The sequence below is a fragment of the Euprymna scolopes genome, chromosome 26 (genome assembly GCF_053919585.1).
Source record: "Euprymna scolopes isolate OS-2025 chromosome 26, ASM5391958v1, whole genome shotgun sequence".
NCBI lineage: Eukaryota > Metazoa > Mollusca > Cephalopoda > Sepiida > Sepiolidae > Euprymna > Euprymna scolopes.
Window position 1 is genome coordinate 47,614,121 of NC_136507.1, and position 25,022 is coordinate 47,639,142.

Sequence of the window (25,022 nt, forward strand, 5' to 3'; positions counted from 1 at the left end):
GTAAAAATGTAAGTTTTAATTTTATTAATGCTTTCACAAAAAACTGCATAAATACTCAAACTCTTGTAACCCGTTTTTAGCTGTATTATGGAACGAGGATGTGTGTTTCCAAATGAAAAACATATCTCACAAAGGTGATCGATTGTTGTTATCGATGAAAATAAACTACCCCCAAAATGCTGATCGTTCTCTTTTCCAAATATTGTTTAAATGCTGAATTGTACCGGTGAAAGACATTACTATGTTTTATTATAATGTTGTATACAAGAAAGGTTACTCAGCATTGCCCAGAAACAATAATTGTAATGATACAGTATTACACTTGATAATCTAAAAGTGTTCAATATACCGGAAGATCAAGTGTGATTAAATGCCACCTGTTTCAATATATTTTGTTATAGTTTTTTTTTATACTAGACAATAAACTTTATGTTGCTCGGAAGTAATAAAAATAAAAACACCGTATCAGATTTCGTAAGTAGCATATGTAAATCCTGAAGTGCTCAGTATACCAGATGTAGTTAGTGTCTTTTAATGTCGCGTTATCCGAAAGCATACCTTTAACACAGGACAAATGTATTTAGACACCACGTTGTATATTTTATAGAAAAGGTAATTACTTGCAATAGAGCAAGTGTGTTTTAACGTAATGTTAGTAGAAAATTTCACTGCGTTAGTATTGTACAAAAGAAAAGATACCAGACATTATCGAGAACCATAATAATAATAATAATAATAATAATAATAATAATAATAATAATAATAGAGGATACATTTGGTAAGTGATATCTGTTAATGAAATTTACATATGTACTAGATGGAACAGGTGTGTTTAACGATGCGTTGCCTAAAAACAATACCAATAAAGTATTTTGTTATAGTGCCGTATATTAAACAAGAAAGTTGATGATGCCAAGGAGCAATAATAGTAATAATATTGTATACTAGTATTTCAACCTGGCGTTTCCCAGGTATTTGGAGGTGTATGTTGAGCAAAAAAAGAAAAAAAGTGGTAGTAGGAAGGCAGGCTCGAACCCGTACCGCGAAGGAGAAAAAGAATAGGAAAAAAACGTGACATCTTTTCTGTTACGAACAACACCACACCGGAAGTGACGTAGGTTTAAATTAAGGCTAGACAATCGAAAAGAGGGGATGACTTTCGACAATATCGGCGAAAAAAGCGACCCCTCCCTGTAGAAAAGTGCCCAGTTGAAGGTGAAGATATTAATGTTTTTTGCCAATTTTTCGATATTTGTCATCTGAAAGGTCGAACTTCAAAACTATACTGATATTGTGAAAATCTGCCGCCTCTGTCGAAAGTTTTAGGCAGACATGCAAACATGCAAATATACATACATACATTTATATATTCGTAGCTCAAATTTTCGACTCAAACCGATTAAAAAGCTTTCCTTGTCTTGTCCCTTTATGTAAAATTCCAAATGTTTAGACCAGAAATTGTCTGAGTAATTTGGTAGAGACCGCAGAGGTCAATTTTTAAAAAAACTTTGACCCCTATTATGAACTCTGAACATTGATTGTTTTGGGATTAAATCAAGTTATTAAGTTAGATCCATGTCTAAGAGACCGATATCTCAAATTTCAAGTTTCTAGACCCAAAATTGGCGGAGGAGTTTGGTATAATTCTCAAAGGTCAAATCGTTGAACTTTGACCCCTTAACAGCCAACTTTCTGGCCGAAAACCGATTGAAAAGATGTTCCCAAATCTCAGTACCCTGTATATCAAATTTCGAGTCTGTAGACTGAAAATTGACAGATTTATTGTGTAGGGAAATGTACACAGATGGACAGACACACAGACAGACAGACACTTTCACTTTTATAGATATATAGATTGGTTAATCGGTCATGTTAATCTAAATGCTCAATATCCTACAAAAAGTAGGTCTATTTAAATGTCGCGTTGTGCAAGAGAAATAAATTTTAACGTCTTGCTATAGGATTGCATACTAAACAGGAAACGCAATGTTTCCCAGGAGCAATAAAGTAATAATAGAGTATTATGATTGATAAGTGGTTTAGTGAATAAACCTGTATGTTATAATAATTGGTACGGTTTATATGTTAAATTAAATAGTGTTTAAGCCCTAGATAGGACAGGTGTCTAATAATATAATAATTAATAATGGATACTGGATCAGAAAGTGACAAACAAGGTAGATGGAACAAGTTATATGAAAGATTACACTGAAACACTTATTTGCATCCGAAACGATGAATGTCTTTCATAGAGTACGTGTGCGTTGATACAGTAGTACGTTTCCCATGTGGCATATACTTGATGGAGAAGGGGAAGACAGAAACTCAGCGTTGCTCAGGGATACGTTAAAATAAATATAGGATCATTATGTTAAAGTTAGTAAAGGGAGTTAAATAAAAAAAAACGTGTTGCTTTTGGATATATGAGAACGACCAGAGGTTTCGTCGTATTTTGAAGAAAGGGAGGAGGAAAATGTCAGTATTGTCCGAAAGAAATTACTTTAAAACTGTATGCTCAAGCGAACTGCTAACATTATCATTACTCGCTAGGAGTTTTCACACAAGTCATCATCAAAAATTCTCTTTTGGAGCAACCTGTGGTGCGACCTGGAGGCTTAGTGCAAACACGTCTCTCCAGATTTCCAGTACTAATCACATCTTTCGATAACCTTTGCAAATTAGTTTGCGTTATCGCAATAGCTGTTTACTATTGATTTCACGTTGGTAGCGACTAATTGTCTCTACTGGAATTTGGATGGCAATGAGCTTTCCCAAGTCCCTTTCGCACTCATACAGTGGAAGTCTGGTTAGTGCTTTCTCCCCTTGATCGTTCCATCCTCTGTGCCCTTTCTCGATTATTTGGTGTAGTGTCAATTTATGCCGACACTACAATTTTTGGAGGGGAAAACTAGGCGCAGTGGTTAACAGTTTCAGTTTTCATGATTCAATGTAGTGTTTCTTTGTGTTTTACACCCGTAGCAGTATCTATATGTCATAATTGCCCCTTGTAGCTTACATGTGTTAGTCTCCGCATTCGATGGTTTTTCTTAATATTTCATTATTGTTATTTGTTGTATCTTCTCAATCATCCTTCTAATTCCAATATCTCATTTTTTTTCTTTTTTCAAGTTTTTCGGTATTGTTCCTAGTGCTCATATTATTGTTGGTGTTATTTTGACTTTGTAAACCTCTAATATTCCCTTTAGCTCTCTGGCCACCTCCATATATTTGCTCCGTTTCTCTGTCTCCTTGATATTCACTCTGTAGTTTGTTGAAACGGCTAAATCTACGAGTTGATAGACTTTTCCTTCTTGTTAATTTTTATGACATCCGGGATTTTCTTTTTTTTTTTTTTGCTTTGATGGGTTTATCTATGTCCCATAAGATTCTGTTACTTCCGTCTTCAAGTACTGCTGCCGGTTTGTGCTTGTACCATGTGTCTGACTGTTAAACTACATTTGTTTGCGTAATTCCCAGTGTACTACCTTCTCAACTTGATCGTGTTTCTTATTAGATTTTTTCTTTTGCCTAGTTGGCGGCATTTGCTAATTATGTGGTTTATTGTTTCTTCTCATTGTCAACACAATCTGCATGTATTGTTTTCTTGTGTCATGTCGATCTTTGCGTTGATGTGGTTGGTACTGATTGCGTTGTCTTGTGATGTTGTTATTCGGGATTCAGTTTCTGTTTACGTTTCCTTTTTGTAGCCATGTCCAAGTGTTTTCGTTAGTATCACATTTTGTTATCCTTATAAATTTCTGTGTAGCTGTTTCTCTTCCCATTTTCTTTTCTCGTCTTATCCTTTGCCTTTCGTTTTCTGTCCTTTTCGTTTTAACTGCATCTCTTGCTGCAGTAAAAATTCTTTTGGTCTTCTGCATTATGTAATTTTATAATTCTTTTTTCCTGTCATTTACACGGACTTCTATACAAATCAGTCCTCTTAGTCTTTTTTCTTTGTACATAGAGTCGGTCAGTATCATCCTTTTCTTTGGGTGTAGTGCAGTGTGCATAATCATGAGTTTCCTGGTTTTCTGGTCGAGATTCCATAGTTCTTCATTGGTCCAGCCTATGAATGATCTGGAGTATCTTACTAGTGACACTGCAATTTTATTTGATTTTTACATATAATTTAGCGTTGAACCTTTGTCTTTTCCTTTTCAACTTTCTCTTTCATTTCTCTTACTTTGATAGTATCTGCTTCAAGAACATCCAAATATTTATAGATGTCAGGTTCGCCTAGTGCTCTCATATCCTTTTCGTGGGGTAGTTCAATGCCTTTATTTTCCCCTTCTCATAATCAGCAGTGCACACTTTCCCATACCGAATTCGATGCTAATCTCTTGGCAGAAGATTTGGATTGTGTTTATTAGCGTTCCTTGTTTTCTCGTTTTACTTTTTGCCTACTCTTTTTCTTAGTAAAAACTATTTGATCCGAGAGCCTTTCAATTTGAGATTGCTTTACATTGCTCACTTTCCGCTTTCTCTATTTCACCACACCAGGTTGCTTTATTTTGTATTGCATTCTTGACATCTTCCAGCTACAACGCATGTTTCTTTTACCAAATATCACTCTAAAACTTTGTGGACTCTTCTTACTTCGATACTTCATTTACGTAATTTGACCGTCTATTAAGTCCTTCGTAGAACTTCTTCTCGTTCAGACTGAACAACTTATTCTATCTGAACTGTTTACTCCTCTATTTTCATCTCTTCAGGTTTTCATTTTTCCCTTTTTGCACTGTGCTTTTCATTCAGCAGTTTCTCTGTCTCCGTTGCACTAAATTGTCCTCTCACCCCTCTTTTAAGCAAGTTTACATTCTTTCTTAGTTTTTTATGTCATCTTTTATTCTTTTGTCCACCTTGGTTCATTCCTACTCTAGCGTCCACATCTTTTCAAATCAGAATTTTTCCGCAACCCAAACTCTTTCTGCTCCGATCAAATTATTTGTTTCTGTGCTGCTCCTGTGTTTCACACGCTTCATTACTTCATTTATTTTGTTTATCTCCACCATAAGAGTTTTCTCTCTGTTTAGTTTCTTAAATATTCTTCCATCATTTTTTCCTTTCATAATAATCTTTTTCAGTCTTTTAATGATCCTTCTCACTTCCTCAGTTTCTTCCAGCACGTCATTAGCAGTTTCCATAGGGAAATAATAACCCCATCCTTTGTTTCCTATCGATATTTTGCCACCTCGGTCACATCTTCCACTTTATTCTCTGTTCTTTCCTCATCAATCTGCACGTCTCCTTCGTTTACCGTGTCATCCTCATAACTTCTGCGTTCCCATGTCTTTTATGGCCTCCAGTCCCATTTCTGATAACCATCAATTCTTCTATATTGCTCTCGCCTGATCAAACACACGTTTTAACGTTGATTCAATCCTCCCTCGTTCTCTCCATTAAAAAATACGTTTTATGTACCTTCTGATAGGTTCTGTAGTTATATATTTAGGTTTGTTGCTGAAGTACTCTATGATTACTTTGTTGATTTCCTTACTCCACTTCATTCTAGCAGCGGCAGGATGACGACGAGTTCAGGTTGCTGGGCGTGTGCTTTTCTTTGATATCCAATCACATTCACGCCGTTATTCTCAATACATTGTATTCATAAGACATGAAGTGAATTTAAAGTTACACAATCAACGGTATTCTTTAAAGTTTTGTTTAATTATTTTTTTCTTATCGCTAGACCATCTCTATACAAAGGTGATCTGAAATCGAATTTTCCTTTTTCTAGATGATCGGTCTTATCGGACTGTCAGGCACTACCTACCCATATTTATTGATTTTTATGCATCAATTACTCGCTAGATGTGTCCCCTCCTGTCAGTAACACAGGTCCACCTGGATTAGTGGCCAAGTAACACCAGAAAGCCAGAAGTAGTACTAGTTTCTTAGAGGCTATTAGAGGTTTAAAGGAGACTGGGAGCTCGTCCCGACTTCCACACCTAGAAATATGACAACGATTGGACCTATTATAATTTGGTTTATTATTAATATTATTATTATTTGTTAAAACAAGGGAGAAGAGAAACAGTCAGAGAGGAAACGGATGAAATAAAGACGGAGAGGCGAATAGAGAGATATAGAAAGATTAGTTTTAATATTAGTAACATCCACTTTTTAACCTTTATTGCATTATTGTTTATGGCACCAGACAATGCCAAGTAGCTCTGTTATATGCTAATATCTAAATTTAAAAAAAGCTATTATTTTTCATTATGCAAGAATTTCTTAATTGTTATATCCAGTGATCACCGTAAAATCTATCCAAATTTTATGTCACACATAATAATTATATTTTTGTAGGAATAAAGGGATGTAAAGGTTTCAAATAATTTAGAAGAATTTCTTAATAAATATTTATTTCATGATGTATATAACAAAAGAGGTGCAATTTTCCCCTCTTGACGAAACGGCCATAGGTTGACAACAACTGACGGCACATAAACAATTATTCTGTTTACACCATTAGCCATTATATTATCTAGTTATAGGACGCAATTACATACACATTACTTCGTAATATAAAAACATTACATCAATTCCGAGGAGCGCCATGATCATCATCGTCCTAGCCTACAGAAGAAGTTGCTCAATTTTCACCCACACTATAACAAGTCCTATTACGACACCATTCTACACCGCGTGAATTTATACTTTTTCGCACTTTCCTGGGTGTAAGCCGTCATTGACTGATTACAGCTTTCCTACACAATCGCATATTCTTACCCCCTACATCCAACACAAATAATGATTTCTCCTGTCATTAAATCCGGCAAAGCTGAGCTTTCAGATAAAGAGTATTTGGTCATTGTTATTGGTGGTAGAGAAGGTTTCTTGTAGTTATTGAAGGAAACAAGTTTAGTCTTGGCATCATTGAATGCGGCCATCCATTTTCCCCCATTCCACTACAGATTGGAGGTTATTCTCTAGTGTTTCTGCCATTTCTTTAGATATGTGTTCATTTGTTTTCCTGTCGTGTCTGCTATAGAGCGTGGTGTCATCAGCATATATACCCATCTCACAGACAATTTTGTCAGGGGGGTCATTCATAAATATTAGGAATAATAGAGGTCCAAGGATAGACGCCTGAGGCACTCCCGCATTTATATCATATTGTTCAGGGTAAAATGAGCGGCCACTTTTAGTTTTTTTTGGGGGGGGGAGTCAGCGCATAATGGACACAATTTACCGTAAACTGAGTACCCATCTTTTATTTTTATCTGGGGGGTACCAGACAATAATCGATTTGACGTGCACAAACCCAAAACAGAAATAGTCGGTGCTCATTTTACGTTAAATTAGGTTCGTTGTACGTTGACACCTCTGAAAAAGATGTGGCTACAAAGTGGGCTCATTTAACTTTAAATTATTATAGAAAAGTGATCTCCCACTTTTTAGAAACTACTATTTATTTATATCTTGAAACTACTCGTAGCCGGATTTTTATACATTATTTTCATTTTCAGCCTCCTAAAAACATTTAAAAATGGTAATTTTAAAGGGTTTCTCGAGAGTGTAATGATTCTTCATATTCGTCAAATAAAGAAATAATACAATATGAAGTTTTACGATGAGTAAATGTGCTTCATTTTATAATTTTACGCGGGGGGTGGTGCATGCTACCAACGGGCAACGCCCGTAAACGGATCATGTTTGTTTTTTGTTTTTGTTTTTGTTTTTTTGTTTTTTTCACGCTAAGATTTGAAACCCGATCGTCAAAGCTTTTTATACTGTTATTAGTAGTCAGAATTCTTAGCTCTGCAGTCTGAACTTCACTCAGCAGTAAGAGAAAGTACAGCTTTTTGGGCCGTAGGGTGAAGATATAAGTGTAGTATCTGTTCTAAAGTTGCTGCATTTAAATTTCTTGTTTTCTCTCGGTGGAGAAAAAATTCTCCACGACTGAGGCAATTTTAATTTTTGCTCCTTTTCACAAAAGAAGGACCCTGGTGTCTAACTCTGTTCCGTGGGGCGGCATTGTAAATATGATCATTTATATAGATATCCACCACCGATTAAACAAGTTTACATTCTAACAGCAAAGTTCAACCAAACACTTTTGAAAATTATTGGTTTTAAGTTGATTTGATTGATATATCTGAACTTGTTGACTTAATCTATGTTTATATTTATTTAATGGAATGATATAAATATACATATTCAATAATAGATCTTAAATGAAAGCAACTCTAATGTTCTGCATTACTTCCGTTGATATTAATCCGTAAACAAAGGCTACGTGTTTGATTCCTATATTCTCATTTGTACATGCTTAGATTCGCTCGAATTCGCCGACTTTTTTGTGCACGATCAAATGTTTTCTTTTCTTTTTTCTTTTTCGTGATTTGAAAGAATAAGTAGACGCGATTATCATCTTCCAGTTATAAGTCATCTTCATTCAACACAAAATACCGCATAAAATACGGAAAAAATCGAATTATGCTGACCTTTTCGTATTACAACCTTTCCTCTATTGGATTCTACTACTTACTACTTAAATCAACAATTGGACAAAAGATTAAAAAAATTCGTTCCCAGGTTACAAATAATTTATCAACAATCATCTTTCACATAAAGTTATTAGAATTTCTGCGGTTTTAACTCAAACATTGCACACTATATTTACTATCGAATTTTGTATATTTAATGAAATAAGGGCGCATATTATTGTCCAAAATAGATTTTATAAACTCGTTAAAATCGGGTTTACTATGGTAATCACTAAAAATAAAAATATATGTTTGGCAAGTATTCACGCGTGAAAATTATTCGATTAAATTAGTAACGAACATTTCGTGGATATTGGCAATGAATTAGCGTATTTGTTCTTATGGTTTATCTGTGAGAAGGAGGTATGAACACCTCGATATAGTATATTTGCCATAGATATAGTTTCATGCTACTAGTACTAAGATGTATTGACAACTGTCAAACTAAATATTGAAAATATATACAAAATATATTGTATCACCGGATTATATATATATATATATATATATATATATATATATATATATATATATATATATATATATATATATATATATATGCTAACATGAACGAGGGTTATTTCGACCGAAAGGCTTTGAAATGACACTCAAGATAAGAACAGCCGATGAATTAAAAAAATACAAATAACCAATCCTCATCTAAAAAAATCAGAAACGTTATATTCTAACACTTTCTACGCCATCGGTTCTTAATGCATATTTAATTAGTTGAGCTTGTTCATTATTCAATCAGCCAGTAAATTCCATTACAGTCGAGACAGTGTTTACAGACGCTGCTGCTGCTGTTGCTGCTGCTGCTTCTGTGTGAATTCGTACAAACTGCCCCTCTCTTCACCCGAATCCTGACCGTAGAGTAGAAACAGAGGAGATGGCCATCAGTAAGTTCGTCGTGTTGCCCTGAAGAATTCATTTGAACCACCCAGCTTGAGACCATAACAGGTCACAGGATAAATTGATTTATTTTATTTTCTCTAAGTGCGCGCTGGGTGCTCTGTCTGCATCGGTGGCTTAATGACTGAAATTCGATGCATATGTACTTTTGATGGGCTGTTCTGGTAGACATTGCGGAGATTAAGATTATCTCACAAAGAAAAACACAAATAAGCTATTTCATTTATATCCTACTAGTAACAATATTCTTCCTCGTACGGCTGCATTTTCTACCTCTTCCCGTCCATAATAAGCGAAAGAATGTCGAACTTTATAATAATCAAAAACTGAAACGAGCACAGCGTAGAAAATAGTGCTTAACACTCTTATATCTCAATTTTTGTTGTTGAGCGTTGTAACTCATAATGTTACTGTCACTTTTGAGGAAACACACGTGCGCGCACACACACACACACACACACGCACACGCACACACACGCACACACACACACACACACATATATATATATATATATATATAGAGAGAGAGAGAGAGAGAGAGAGAGAAAAGGGAGAGAGAGAGAGAGTTTGAATATCTAGACAATATATCAGAATGTCTTATGTTTGTCAGGGCAACCAGCACGAGTATAGCTCATCTTATAAAAAAAAAAAAACCTGAACAAGTATTTAAAAAAAAGACATAGTATTCGAAGCTTAAATAAGATCCCCTGGACATGGCTATACACTGACTTGTACGGGGACTGTTAAACTTTCTTCTTCTGGTGTTTCCTCAAGTAACGCCCCTTAGCTAAATAGCCTTGTCCTGGAATGCGATGAGACCAAGACATAAAAAAGTGTTTGGATTAAGTAATGTTTAGAACACATTCCTTTTAATTCGCTTAATTAGCCATGATATGCAATTAACTTACTGAATTACTTATCTCTTATTAAATTTCAGTTTATCACCCGTTTGTTTACTGTGTGTTGAATCAACTACTCTCTAATACCTTTTTGAACATCTATGATAATATGAGTATTAAAAGGCAGCGTGACTTTCTCTTCATATCTAATTTACTTATTGTCTTTGTAAATATAGTAAAAAAAGCGCATGTAAATTGGATTACATAACACTAATTCCTTTATTTTTATAGTAGTTGTAAGGATTACAGAGAGCGGCGAAAATAGATTGTTTATGCAAGAACTATTTTAATGCTTTGCTATAAAAAACTATCCAAGAAATAGTTTTAGTGATGTGCTATAAAAAGCTATGCGAAGGCGTTTCTTTAGTGATGTGCTATAGCAAAAGATATGCAAGATATATATTTAGTTATGTGCTATAGAAAAAGATATGCAAGATATATATTTAGTTATGTGCTATAGCAAAAGATATGCAAGAAATATATTTAGTTATGTGCTATAGCAAAAGATATGCAAGAAATATATCCAATGGTATTCTATAAAAAAGCTATATAAAAATAGAACTATGCAGGAAATAAGTTTAGTGATATGCTATAAATTAGCTATGCAGGAAATATGTCTAATAATGTGCTATAAAAAAGTTATGCAATAATATGTTTAGTAAGTTGCTATATAAAAGTTAATTAAGAAATATGTTTAGTGACGCGCTATAAAAAAAGCTAGGCAATAAATATGTTTAGTGATGTTTATAAACAGTTAAAGGTTTAGTTGTGTGCTATAAAACAGCTATGCAAGACGTATGTCTAATTATATGCTATAAAAAGATATGCAAGGAATATGTTTTTATTTATTGCGGCCGATTACGCAAACGTCGTGAAACAACTGAGAAAAAGATGAGGATAATGGTCCGCAATAAATTAATAAATTCATTATTGAAATGAGTATTAACTCATCTCAATAATGAATTCCAATTAAATAATATATACCATTCGGCACGAATCCGACCATGGAAGATCAGATAATAAATAAACATTACTTTATAAGACCAAAAAATTCAACCATGACCGGGGGCCGTGGCGCAGTTGATAGAGACGTTGAATCTGAAGATAGCGGTTTCAATCCTACCAAAGCCGGACATAGGTTTACTTGGCCAAAACGTTGTGAGACGACAGCAACTACGGAAGGCAGTAATTGCAGTGAATGCAGTCAGGAGATTCAGAGTTCCTATCCCGTTGCAGTTACCACCTGACGAAGACCAGAGGAATAGTTGGCCGAAACGTCATGAAACAACTAAGAAAAGATGAGGATAGTAGTCCGCAATGAATAAAATTAATAAATAATACTCATCTCAATAATGCATTCCAATTAAATAGTATAAGAAATGTTTAATAATGTGTTTTAAAAAGCTATGCAAGAAATATATTTAGTGATGTACTATAAAAACTTTATAAATATCTGTAGATTAGTCTTAGTTTATGAGGTTCATACCGCTACTTTTGTCATCTTCGGTGGGTTTTTTTTCACAACATTTCGGTCGATGCAACTTCCGACCATCTTCAGGTGTACGTTATTTAAATTGGGAATAGTTGTGAAACTAGCACTCAAAATGAGACGAATAGGACGAAGAATCCAGATAGAAACAATCAATCCTCGTTTGAAAATTTTTGAAAAACTTTTAGATTAGTTACCATATCCCATATCTTCATTTCAAGAAAGAAATAGGCTAATTGTGTCCGTAGGCGAAACACGTTGAGCTCGCTACAAAGAGGTACTAATGAAAAGGGGTTTAAGTTAACTTGGCAGAAAATGATACTAAAATCAATGATTTTTTATGAACATTGTACTAAGAGATTTGTAATTTCTTTATTCGTTGTGTAATTGTGTTCTGTCTTTGTTAACATGGTCAGTGTGTTTCAATTATTAGTGTTATATTGGTAGAGAGGCTGGTTGATATCAGTTGATAAATTAAGAAATAATCATAACGGAATAAGAAATAGTTTTTTTTTTATCTCTTAGGGAACGCCTACGGCGAACGGTGAATTTAAATTCAAATATAAATATGAAAGCATGCACCCCTTGTCTTCGGCGAGCGTGAATTTAAATTCAATATAAAAAAATGATAAATAATAATAATAAATAAATAAACGCGCTAGCGTTCGAGGGTACACCCCTCCCTCCGTCTGAAAATGCTATGCGCGAGAGAGCCCACTATCAGCGAAGCTAAGGGAAAGGGAGAGAAAGAAAAAGTGAAATCGAAGCGGACGAATAAAGAAAGCAGTTTTTGAACTGAGCGTTCTTTTTAACGGTGATAAACGATAGCGTTCGTATAAAAAAATTGAGAGGCAAGAAAAAAAGACAGAAAAGAAAAGAGACTGGGGAGAGCAGTGAACGTTGTCAAATGAAGCGGTTGTTTTGTTCACGTTTGAGCGAATAATGAATTTAAAAAAAAAAAAAAAATTCGCTATGAGCCGGTGATGCTCAATGCCCAAAGCGCAGCGTAAACAGATTTCCCTGAAATAAACGGGAGTTGAATTCTTTCGGCCGAGAATGGACATCATGGAAAGTTCACGGCGAAGATATTAAAGGTGAATAAAAAGAGGGTTGCAAGGAACAAAAATATCGTCATGTCGACGGGTGTCCCCATCCAAGAAGTAACCAAACAGGAAAAATCTCGCGAATGATGAACTTTGCGGAGACATTATGAAACACGAAAGTCCAATTGGATAAAGTTAAGTGACAATTATGATTTCCCCATCCAGATATCCCGCTCCTTGTCCTTGGCCGAACTGTCATACTATAATGAAATGGTACATTTTCTTTTATATTATTTTTTTTTGTTTGTCACTTTGTTTTCTTTTCTTTTATGATGTTTCCTTTCTTTTATCATCCGACCTCACCCCAACCTATTGCGGTGTGATATTAAATTTAAGGATGTTGAATAAAATTCGTGTTTTAAGATTCTAGCGTTGTGTCATTTTTGCTTTGAGTTTGAATCGTTCGGAACAAAATATGCTAATGAGAACCTCAGACAACGTGTCAAATAGGTCACAAATCGTTGCCGACACTTTACTTGTCAGTATTTTATTTTTATTTTTATATTGTGTTACGGACAACGTAGGGTGAAGCGCTGACCAAGGGTCATAAGATTCTTACCAGGGAACATCCATCCCGACTCAGCTTCATACCGGTCCGTAACATAGGTGCAAATCTTTTTTAACAAAATCCAGGAAATATAGACAAAAAGTGATTCAAGGCATTTGGGAAAAATCTAGTTTTATATAATAAATAATTCAAATTGGCATGCATTTAATCATTTTTAACTAGATTAATATATATGGAAATTGTTCATCTTTTAGGAAATATTTTTGTTTTTAAAATATCATTTTCTTCTGCTTGCTTTCGCTGACACGGGCCACTTAAAAAAAACTGAAAGAGGAATCTGTAAAATAACAACACTGATTAAACAACGTATTAAAAACTTTTATAGTAATACTCTATATACCCTTATGATAATATGTGCAGACATTAATTAGTAATACTATTTATGTGTGTATGTGTGTGAAAGAGAAAGAGGGAGGGAGACCATTTAAAAACAAGCAATAGTTTTGAAATAAATTCGAAACGGTTTTAAGAGAAAATAACTTGATCTCGGGAAATGCAGTCGGACACGTTGGTTCTGGGTTTCTAAGAGGAACTGATTTTTAACTCATATCATCGCACAAGCACGAACGAAACAGTCGCAAATAGAAATACCAGATGCGTTCAACAGATGTGAGTAGCGAAGAAAATACTATCCTAAATTCAAGATTGACAAAACTATTTCCGACGTTATTTTCACACAGTGACGAACATGCTATTTCAAACTAAGTCTGTATATTTATGAAGTTGGGCAATTTATTGCACTAACAATGAAATTAAAACAACAATTTACAATAGAATAGCAACAGCGTTCAAATATGTAATATGAGTTTAATATTGCTTTGCAAAAAGACATCTCATTAATTAACTATTCGTTTTTATTTTCTCTTCCTTGAGGATTGTTTTCATTTTTTACGTAACTCAATTTACGAGTGTTAAGGGTATTCTTTCTTAGAATCAGCAATATCCTTTGAATGCCTTGTTTCTTCTTCGATAACGTAGATCATAATAATTAATAATAATAAATGATATGTCAGTTCGCATAGATTAATGACGTTGAGTAATATTGAGTGTGGCTAGTTCTAGAGAGGATATCGCTGTACGAGGGGGCGAAACCTTTAACAAATGCTTCAGTAAAACATTTTAACCCACACGCGTTTTAACACAACGAAACAACCGTATGTATGAAAGTTTTGTTCTTAATCACACGATGAATCTCTCGTGAAAAGAATTTATTCCAGTTAATTTAATCAGTTCCAAATAAATTACACGATATTCACAGTAAATTACACAAATAAAATACACAGAAAATTTAACAATTGTAACTATTTTATTTGAATTCCATTTGCCCAGAAAAATTAACTTTCTCATTCTCTCTTCTCTGATCTTGAGCACGTGGTAGAATGGGAAAAGGGGTGTCTGGTTAATTTAATGCATCTAAAACCAAGCTTCTATTTTTCCATTATCAACGCTCTGATCTCCATCTGAAATCAATTGAAATGAATGGATCTCGTCTTGGGGAGGTTTCATGTTTTGACAAGCTTCTGGGATTGGCCTTTACTCCTGATCTGAAATAGAACATGTACATCAAGTCGCTGGAAAACTGCTAGGTTCCTTCTACCGCTCCAGCAGATATCTCACTGCTGATGCAATTCTCTACCTATATAAAGGCAGATACGTCCAAGGATGGAGTACTGTTGCCACATCTGGTCAGAAGCTGCTAGAAAAACCTTATTCTGCCTTACAGTCTAGTGGAGAATACCCTTTTCTCTTCACTGCCACCTCTTTCCAACATAAGAGATGTTGCAAGCCTGTCTCTGCTTTATCGTAATTTTCATGGCAAGTGCTCGTCTGAGCTTTAATCTATGGTCCCTCCTCGCCAAACTCCCATGAGAAACACTCGTCTAGCTGAAAACACTATCAATAATTTCCTCCACTTTTTATCCTTGCCTAAACCTAAACGTACATGCCATGAACAAAGCTTCTTTCTTAGAACTGCACGCCTGTGGAACTGTCTTTCGTTTAACTGCTTTCCAGCTGCCTAAAGTTTGGTAGTCTTCAAGTATAACGAAAACAAATTTTTGATGAACCATCCCATCAAGTAATCCAATTAACCAAATTTCCACTACTAACAATTACTATGATATTATCCAATTGACTATTGTGCACTCATTAACGTTTATCCTCGAGTGGTCACCGGGCCTTGATAAGTGGTGGCTCCTATGTAAAAACAAATATCAATTTAATAAAAGTTAGTTTTTTCTTAATTATATATTTCTCTAGCTTCCTCATCCCGATCTAATTCTATCAAAGTCAGCGTTGACATATACAGGCTGGAACGACAGATTTGTCGCCCTAAAAGAAAACAGCACTACAGCTTTATTTTCAAACTTTTATTGAAAAAATCAATTCAGGTAACTTTATTATGCCGACATCTATTCAATGTAACCGCATTTAGCCTCAATTACCACCTCGATACGGATTCGGAACTTGGAGCATGCATTTTCCACAAGCGCCGGAGCGAGCTCGGCAGGTGGCGGCGATTGAGCTGGCTTTTGGGTTGTGGGAGGTCATGTTGGTGATATTCTAGACGTATGGCCAAACGAATTAGTCCAATAGGTATAGGTCAAAGAGAGAGGGGCCAGTGAGAGACGGGTACAAAGTCGGGGCACCTTTTTCGTAAACCGAGTCTGGATCTATTTGGACCTGTGGGCTCACGTAGACCCCTGCTGCCACACTCAAGGTCTGCCAGCGGCTACCTGAATGCACCAGGGCATCACAACACTCTCCAGCACATCTTGATACACTTTGGTGTTGACTTTCAAGCTACTTCGGAGATGTAAGGTGGCATAATGTTGCCCTCTCTTGAAACCACACCAAGGACCATAACTGTGGCCGGAAATTTCATTGCGCTGTGCCCTACAGCGTTGAACCACCCGGATTTGAATTCTGAGGGTGCTGGCAATGGTCTTCTTTAATAAGTTGGATCGATAGAGAGCATAAGTTGTACGGCGCATTTCGTTGAACATTGTTTCACTTTCAGACTTAAGATTTGTACAACTAGTTGGCATACTAGTAGATGGTCTGTAAAAAAAAAAAAGAAAACTGGTTTTCATCAAACAGAAATGGATTCATGTCGTCTTTTCTTGGGCGACAATTTTATCGTTCCACACAGTACCTTTATATTCATTTCAAAGTTTTTTTTCGTCGTTGTTTTTAACTGGCTTCTTCATCCACGTTATATAATTGGAAGTTTTATGTTTATATTTGTTCACTTACCATTTATCAGGCTTACAAGTCACTCGAGGATAAATTTAATGAAATGGCTAAAATTATCCGTAGATGATGATGAGAGGATTGAAAATAATGAATGTGTCTGGGGAGGCGACCAATTCGGATCAGGGTGTATTTGGAAGTAATTCAAAACTAAAATGTAACCCACTACATTTGAGTCTTTCAAAGTAGGATCTCATCACCGAAAGTACTCATATGTCAGAGAATTACAATAAAACGAATTCGAAAAAAATTTTAACAGACACAATATCTACTTTTACATAACAGGAACTTGTGTGTGTACCTCGAAAATGGCTGGTCCGATTTTTATCAAATACCACACGAAGGTAATTTATATTCCTGCTAGTGTACTTAGATAGGTTTCCTATCGGGTGTTTTCAATAAGTATCGATAATCAAAATAACCCGATGAAAGAAAGAACATGCGATTTTGACTAAACACAACTTTAACATCACTAATGCATCTGGGAAGTTTTATTACTACACAAGCCGAAAACCCGACATATAATATCAATAATAGGGTCTTTCATATGGGAGGGCGCGTTCGAAATAAATGTTTCTGTTAAAACACATTTGAAGCATGATACTTGATTTTTTCATTTAAAACTTATAAGCCATTATCGCCTAACAAACAGTAAGCCCAGGAATATAAAATCAACAGTAAGTTCTTTTATATGACAGGGGCTCATTCACAATGAATGTTTATGTTTTACAGCACAATTGAAGAATGACACTTGATTTTTGCATTTTAAACTTCAATGCAAGCCAGTATATATAAAAATAATTTTATAGGTTCTCTACAGTGTAATGAAGACTACAATGTATTGTGAACTAAGCCACTGCGAGGAGGCATGTGAATTTTCTTCCCGGTACACTGCAACGAATCCTCAACTAGACCAGACAATCAATCGGCTTGATTGGAAAGTGGGCGCTTTCAGTGATTTTGGTCGAAAAAAATATGAGAGCGTGAAACATTCCTGCATCATCATTCAATCCCGGGCAAAGTTAGGTCTCCCTGCTAGTATATACATATATATATATATATATATGAATCAGAAAAATGAAGGTATAAAACTATATAGTGTCATATATATATATATATATATATATATATATGCATTTGTTTAATAGTGGTATTTCGAAGCCTAATGTTTCTCAGTAGAAGAGTAGAGAAGATGATAGGTAACATCCCGATAAGGCTCCTTTTAAAAAATTGATTTTATTCTCTTCCTTTAACTCCCTCCCCCCACACCCACACACACACACACATATATATATATATATATATATATATATATATATATATATATAGAGAGAGAGAGAGAGAGAGAGAGAGAATGAATATTGTATGTGTGTGAGAATTCGTTCCATATGGACTTCGAAATGGCTGGGCTGATTTTTATGAAATTTCACACAAATGTACTTTATATAAAAGCTGTTCTTTGATAGATATTCTTCAGACTGATTAATATGTACAAAACGTACAATATCACAAATTAATTTTCATACTTAAAATGGATTTTTATACACTTTTATTCTAGCATGATTTCCATATACCATTTCTTCAAAAGAAATCTATAATCAGTGACTAACCTTACATGCATATTACATTAAAACTCTATTTCAATAATTAGCTTGATGATATTGTTTCTTGCAATAGAATCGTTTTGTTTTATTTAGAAAGATTTATTTAATAAAGTTTTAAATTCATTTATATTTAATTAATTTTCAATTATTCATAGCTGACGACAGTTGCTTCTAAAAACCGGAAGTAAGTTTATTTATTTATGCTGTGAGAGTCACTTAGCGTTTGATTTTCATAGATTAAGATGGGTTTGTTTATGCTTCCCTAAGTCCATCATGTAATTACTTTTCGTAAGAAGTTAGGATATTTGGTTTAGCTTCTGTAGTATGCAACTAATCCTTCAGTCCGACAATATCTTTCGACAATGCCGGTTATATACAGCTAATATATATTATTTTAAATGTTACTGTGCTAGTCACTCTGGTCTAATCTTAAATTCGATAAAATGACACTAAGTGCGAAACAAAATGTTTTCAATTATTAATCTGGGGAATACTTGGTTCGACAAATTTTGATCATCTGATAGTCAAGGTAGACTCATACAATATCTTTCATTTTGCATCTACTTCGACGGAATAAAATAATTTAAGACTTAATGCATCCCAAGTGTTCTTCAACGTACATATAAGTTTTGATATATTGCCAACGTTGCAACGATTCATTCTTTATTAAACTGTATATTAACGCCCATTAACATTGACATGGTTAGATAAATGCAAAGTTAATGTAAACTTTGCAATAATTAATGCATGACTTGTAAGTGGCGAAGGTGTTTAGCAGTGCAATACCATTTGTACGTCAGGCACCACTTTGCTAACAAAAGATGTCAGAGAAGAAATCATTCGCATGCGAGTTTTACAGCAGTTAAGCTGATCAGGTGTTTTTGTCAATTGCTGCAATACGGTTTTTCTAACAGATTATCTATGCCTTTCTTATCAGTTGTAGAAAATATAGTGTCTTGTTTCTTGAAAGACTTTTACATACAAAGTCTCTAGGAGGTTTCATTCCAGTTCTCTCCAATAGTTAATGTGTCGGTGTTTTTTTTTTGTTCATAATAATAATTTAATAACTATTTTAATTCATCGGTATTTTTTTTTTTTTTAAATTTTATTTTTTATTTGGAAAGTTGGTATTTTTCAAGTTGTTCCCTTTGGAGAATTTATCTAAGAACATAAGTTTTTGTGGTCAAATTCTAGCTTACGTAATGCTATTTGTTGCATAGAGTTTGTGGTCCTTGCTTTTAAGAAAACACGGTTGCCTGTTGGTATTCCAAACCGGCAAACTATATTTGCTGGTTTTATTAAAAAGTAACATTTTTTTTTAACTATTACAGTTGAAAAACGAGCAAACTAGTTATATATAGTTTTTCCCTGATTTCCACTCGTAAATATATTCATAGACGTGATTTAATAAGAGATGCATGGAAACATATATGAACACATCGCTACTTGTGTTTGCGAGTACATGACCACCGTCATACCTGTGTTGATATTGTAAATTACCTTTGCGTACAATTTAATTTTTATAAATCTATGTGTGTGTGTGTGTGTGTGTGTGTGTGAGTAAGTTTTCTATTTATAAATAGGCTCTTCCAATCATTAATGGTTATTCGGGAATTCTGATATAAAACTTTCACATTTCAAACCTCGTTCGAATTCAAAAAGGTTGTGTAAAGCCTTCCTTGGATTGGATTGGAAAGAACTTGAGAGGGAGTCTTTTCCTTGGATAATGCCTCTTAGAAAGTGTCTTCAAATTCTATTGATTTTCATCTTCCTTAACTGAAGTATCCATCATTGTTATTTCATATATTTGTGACAATGTGCAATGTCTGCTTGGCTCCGATATATTTTACGATGGCACAATAGATAATATTTCCCATCAACACATTGTGTAAGGATATATATATATATATATATATAAATCCTTATACTTATACGCATATATATGTGTGTGTGTATATACGTGTGTATATATATGTGTATATATACATATATATATATATATATATATATATATATATATATATATATATATACTCGCCTATGAGTAAAATGATTTAAAATTTAAAAGCTAGTAAAAAATATACAATAATCATGATCATGGACCGATGCACTTTTTCGGATATTTGGAATAATACTCATCAGTATATATATATATATATATATATATATATATATATATATGTGTGTGTGTGTGTGTGTGTGTGTGTGTGTGTGTGTGTGTGTGTAGAGAGAGAGCGAGAGACAGACAGAGAGAAAGAGAAAGAAGGAAAGGGAGAGAGGGAAGAGAGAAATATTATGCCTGACTGAAAATTTTGAGATAATTAGAATGAACGATTGAGAAAAACTATTAAATATCAAACTAGACTCGGCTATAAGTTGAAAACATTTTAAAAGATATGCACTACATAAGCTATTCAAAATCACATATGATTTCTTTAATAGAAACGAAATGAAATCTCTTCTCCCATAAAAAAGAGAGAGGAAATATTGCAATGTTGAGTCATTACTGTTTTAAATCAATTAACTCCGAAACTTAACAATACTTTCCGATGTAAACATATTAATTTAAATAACGTAGGAAAAAGCTTCTATAAGCTTGGTAAAGCTACTTAAAATAACATCGTAATCTTTCTACAGGAACATATTTGCACATAGGTAGTTAAGAATGTTTGTATAAATAACGATTCATTGAGCACATTTTGATAAACTAGAATTTTGATGGATGTACCCCTAGGAAACAAACAAAAAATACAAACGTTATAGAGTAATATATATATATATATATATATATATATATATATATATATATATATATATATATTAATGAAATATTACGATGCGCATCAATTTCAATTAAGAATCACGTATATCAGTGAATATGTTTGGAAGGCTAAAGACAAAGCATTTTTTAATATAAACAAATCTATTTATAAAATGAGATATAATTCAATAATATAATCTTTGTCTATGAGAAGTCTGTTTTTTCCTAATTCGCATGGTGTAATTCTGTGGGCGAGAGTATTAATCCGTGGATTTTAATAACAGTGTGATTGTTCAAAAGACAGTAATCAGCAGAGTATCGCGTTAGCCGCGAAAAATCACGAATATCAATGAATACGCATTATTTTGATTCATCGGATTCCGTCTGATTTTCACAACGTTTCGATCTATGTAACTTCCAGCCTCTTTGGGTGTACTTAAGAATGTTTCTGTTGTACGTGGGAATGTGGGCAGAATTTTGAACCCTTCATTTACTTCACGAGAGCATGTTCATGTTTCGTCAGCCTGGAAAGAGGTTCTAAGTAATTCGCAATTGTAATTTTCAACCACACTGAGAATTGAATTTTACAATTGATTTGCCCAAGTAATTTTACTACTGGGCCACAGATCCTTGCGGACAGTTATATATATATATATATATATATATATATATATATATATATATATATATATATATATACTTGTTTATTGTTATATAAACATGCTCACATCCTGCTGCTACAAATAGCCACTTGTTTCAATCAAACAACAGATATCATCAGGCAGCGATTTGACTATTCAAAAGTTCAATGAAATGAATTTGCTTATTCATTGAACTTTTTGAATAGTCAAGTCGCTACATGACTGTTGTTTGATTGAAACAAGTGGCTATTTGTAGCAGCAGAATGTGAGCATGTTTATATAACAATAAACAAGTATTATCAGCTCTTTTTATTGAGCACTATCTAACAACCTCGTTGAATTCATTAGTCCATTACTTTTGAATATAAAAAACCCGAGTATATATTTATATATATATATTTATATATATATATATATATATATATATTTATATTTATATATATATATATATATATATATTTATATATATAATTATATATATATATTTATATATATACTAGCTGTACCCTGCCACGCGTTGCTCTGGCTCAATTTGGTGTAATGGAAAATTCTAATAAAAAGAGAAAATGCATGTTTCTTATATTCTTAGTACAGCAATCCACTCTAAAACAATTTTTTTAAAAAATGAAAAAAATGGTACTCTTGCAGAATTGGATCCTGATCCTCAGGATTACCGTCAATCATGACTTGGGCTCGATCAACAATCAGTGGATAAAGCTAACGCTGAAACGCTAAATGTTTTTTTTTCTGTATACAAAAATGTGAGTTAGTAATTAATATTTGAGTGAGGGGGAGGGGTTACTATACACAGATTCGAAAAAGTTGTCCCAAAACAAATGAAAGCAAAGGTAAGATAAGTTACATTTCTACCTAACTGGATAATTGTTTAGTGTTTTTATGTAAGGTAAAATGTTTAATCGGCTGGAAAAACAGAAATGGTTGCAGACTGTTGAATACGTTAAGTTTGAAAAATTAAGTTGAAAACTAAAAACTATACAATACAGTGTAAAAAACCCACCGAATATGTTACCATGACATAGGCTGACATAATCGGTGGGTTTGTGACAGTATTTTGTATAGTTTTTCAGTTTTAACTCACTTTCTCAAACTTAACATAATCAACAGTGTCCGCCACCATTTGTATCTTTCAAATACACCGATAAACAATGTTTTTCGAGCTGACTAAACGTTACATTAAATGAAAAGGGTTTGTATTAACAGATACAAAGAAGTTGTCAAAAATGAATATATAACAAATAAATGTTATCAAAGGCAAGAAAAGTAAATGTTCTACCTAACTGGATAAGATTGTAGTGTTTTTATGTAATGTATAATGTTTAATCAGTTCAAAAACATGCAGTGTTTATCGGTATATTTGAAAAATACAAATGGCGGCAGACTGTATCGAACACGTTAATTTGGGGAAATTTTGGGAAAATGAGTTTAAACTAAAAAACTATACAAATACTGTTAGGAACTCACTCAATATATGTTACTGTGATGTAGGCTGACATATAATCAGTGGTTTTAAATTTTGATCGATACAGGTAACGACTTTTAAGAGTCCCTTTTAGTGATTACCTGGTTTGAGGATATTATACAACTAAATGGCAATCTGCCCCAAAAATCCGGTATTATTTTACTTTAAGGCCCGTTTCACGTTCATATATAACGAAATATTTTATTGTAGATTTCAGTGTACTAAAAACAAATCTGCAAACCGTTTCCGTCGCAAAAAGAAAGTTTACATGATATGAAGAAATTACTTTTTCGAAAGTGGGTGATCACTTTTCAATTTAAATTTAACTTAGAATGAGCACCCACTTTCTGGCCACCTGAGAGAGGGGCATTTTTCTGTGTGTGGGGGGTGTTTTGGCGGCCGCCCCCCCCCCGCCCCTCCAACCAATTTAAGCAGGTAATTTTAAAGGATTTTCTAAGGGTAGAAAGAAAGCCCCCACCCCAAAAATCGTGGCCACAAAGTGGGTGATCATTTTACGTTAAATTATTATGGAAAAGTGATCCTTCACTTTTTTAAACTAACATTTCTTCATATCTTGGAAACTACTCGTTTGCCTTAATTATAAAGGTTATTTTCGTTTTCAGCGACCCCGAAAACCTATCGGAGTGGTAATTTGTAAGGAATTTTCGAGGGTGGAGTAATTCCTCATATTTACCTTCTTTTTTTTTTCCAATAACATAAGAAATTAAGAATTAGACAAATTTATGGTGCTAATGCACTTACCGATTCGTACTATTTTTTAAATCGTATTTCCAAGTTTAATTAAAGTTTTTTTGTTTGTTTTTTTATTCAATTGTATTCTAAATAATGTTAATGCTTCTGTACTGTTCCTTGTCTGCTTAAGTTTAATTTTTGTTTATTAAATTGTTAGGTGAAAGTCCAGAATAGTTACAAAACACCTTCTTCTCCCCATGTTAAAAATGGCTTTTTAAATAATAACGCTATTATTTCAGCACGGATCAATAAGTGCACGAGTACCCAATTTCTTTAATAAAGAAAAAGCATTCATATTTTAGAATAGATGCAAAACTCCCTCCCCATGTTAAGAATAGCTTTCTAAATAACGGTATTATTTCAGCACGGTACCTTCTCTGCATAAGTACTTTTGTTTATTAAATTGTTAGGTAAAAATACAAAATAGTTACAGAACACTCTCCCTTCCCCATGTTAAGAATGGCCTTCTTAATAGCGTTATTTCAGCACGGTACCTTCTCTGCATAAGTACCATCTTTTGTTTATTAAATTGTTAGGTGAAAGTATAGAATAGTAACAAAACGTCCTCCCCATGTTAAGAATGGCTTTCTAAATAACGTTATTATTCTATTATTCTATTATTATAGTACTTTCTCTGCATAAGTACCATGTTTTGTTTATTAAATTGTTAGGTGAAAGTACAGTACTCATGCAGAGAGTGATCCGTGTTGAAATAATAACGTTATTATTTAAAAAGCCATTCTTAATAGAGGGGAGGGCGTATTTTAACCTTACAATTGAATAAATAAACATATAATAAAACTGTAATTAAACCTGGAAATACGATTTAAAAAATAGCGCGGACAAAAATAAACTGTACTTTACCAATCAATCTCATATCGAAAAACAAAAAAAAAAATCAAAAGCAAGCGACAAACTTTTTTTTGGCCTTATATAATAAAGAAAAAATGTGTAAATTAAAAAATTTGGAAGATAAACAAATGAATTATGTTTTTTTAATAGCGTTATTTCAGCACGGTATCTTCTCTGCATAAGTACCATCTTTTGTTTATTAAATTGTTAGGTGAA

The 25,022-nt window shown here is 33.7% G+C and overlaps 1 protein-coding gene across 2 annotated transcripts in view; it reads left to right on the top strand.

Moving 5' to 3' along the window:
- LOC145248005 (protein kinase C-binding protein NELL2a-like) overlaps positions 1-25,022 on the top strand; it is an 841,882-nt gene that overhangs the window by 498,929 nt on the left and 317,931 nt on the right. The gene's annotated exons all lie outside the window — the stretch shown is intronic.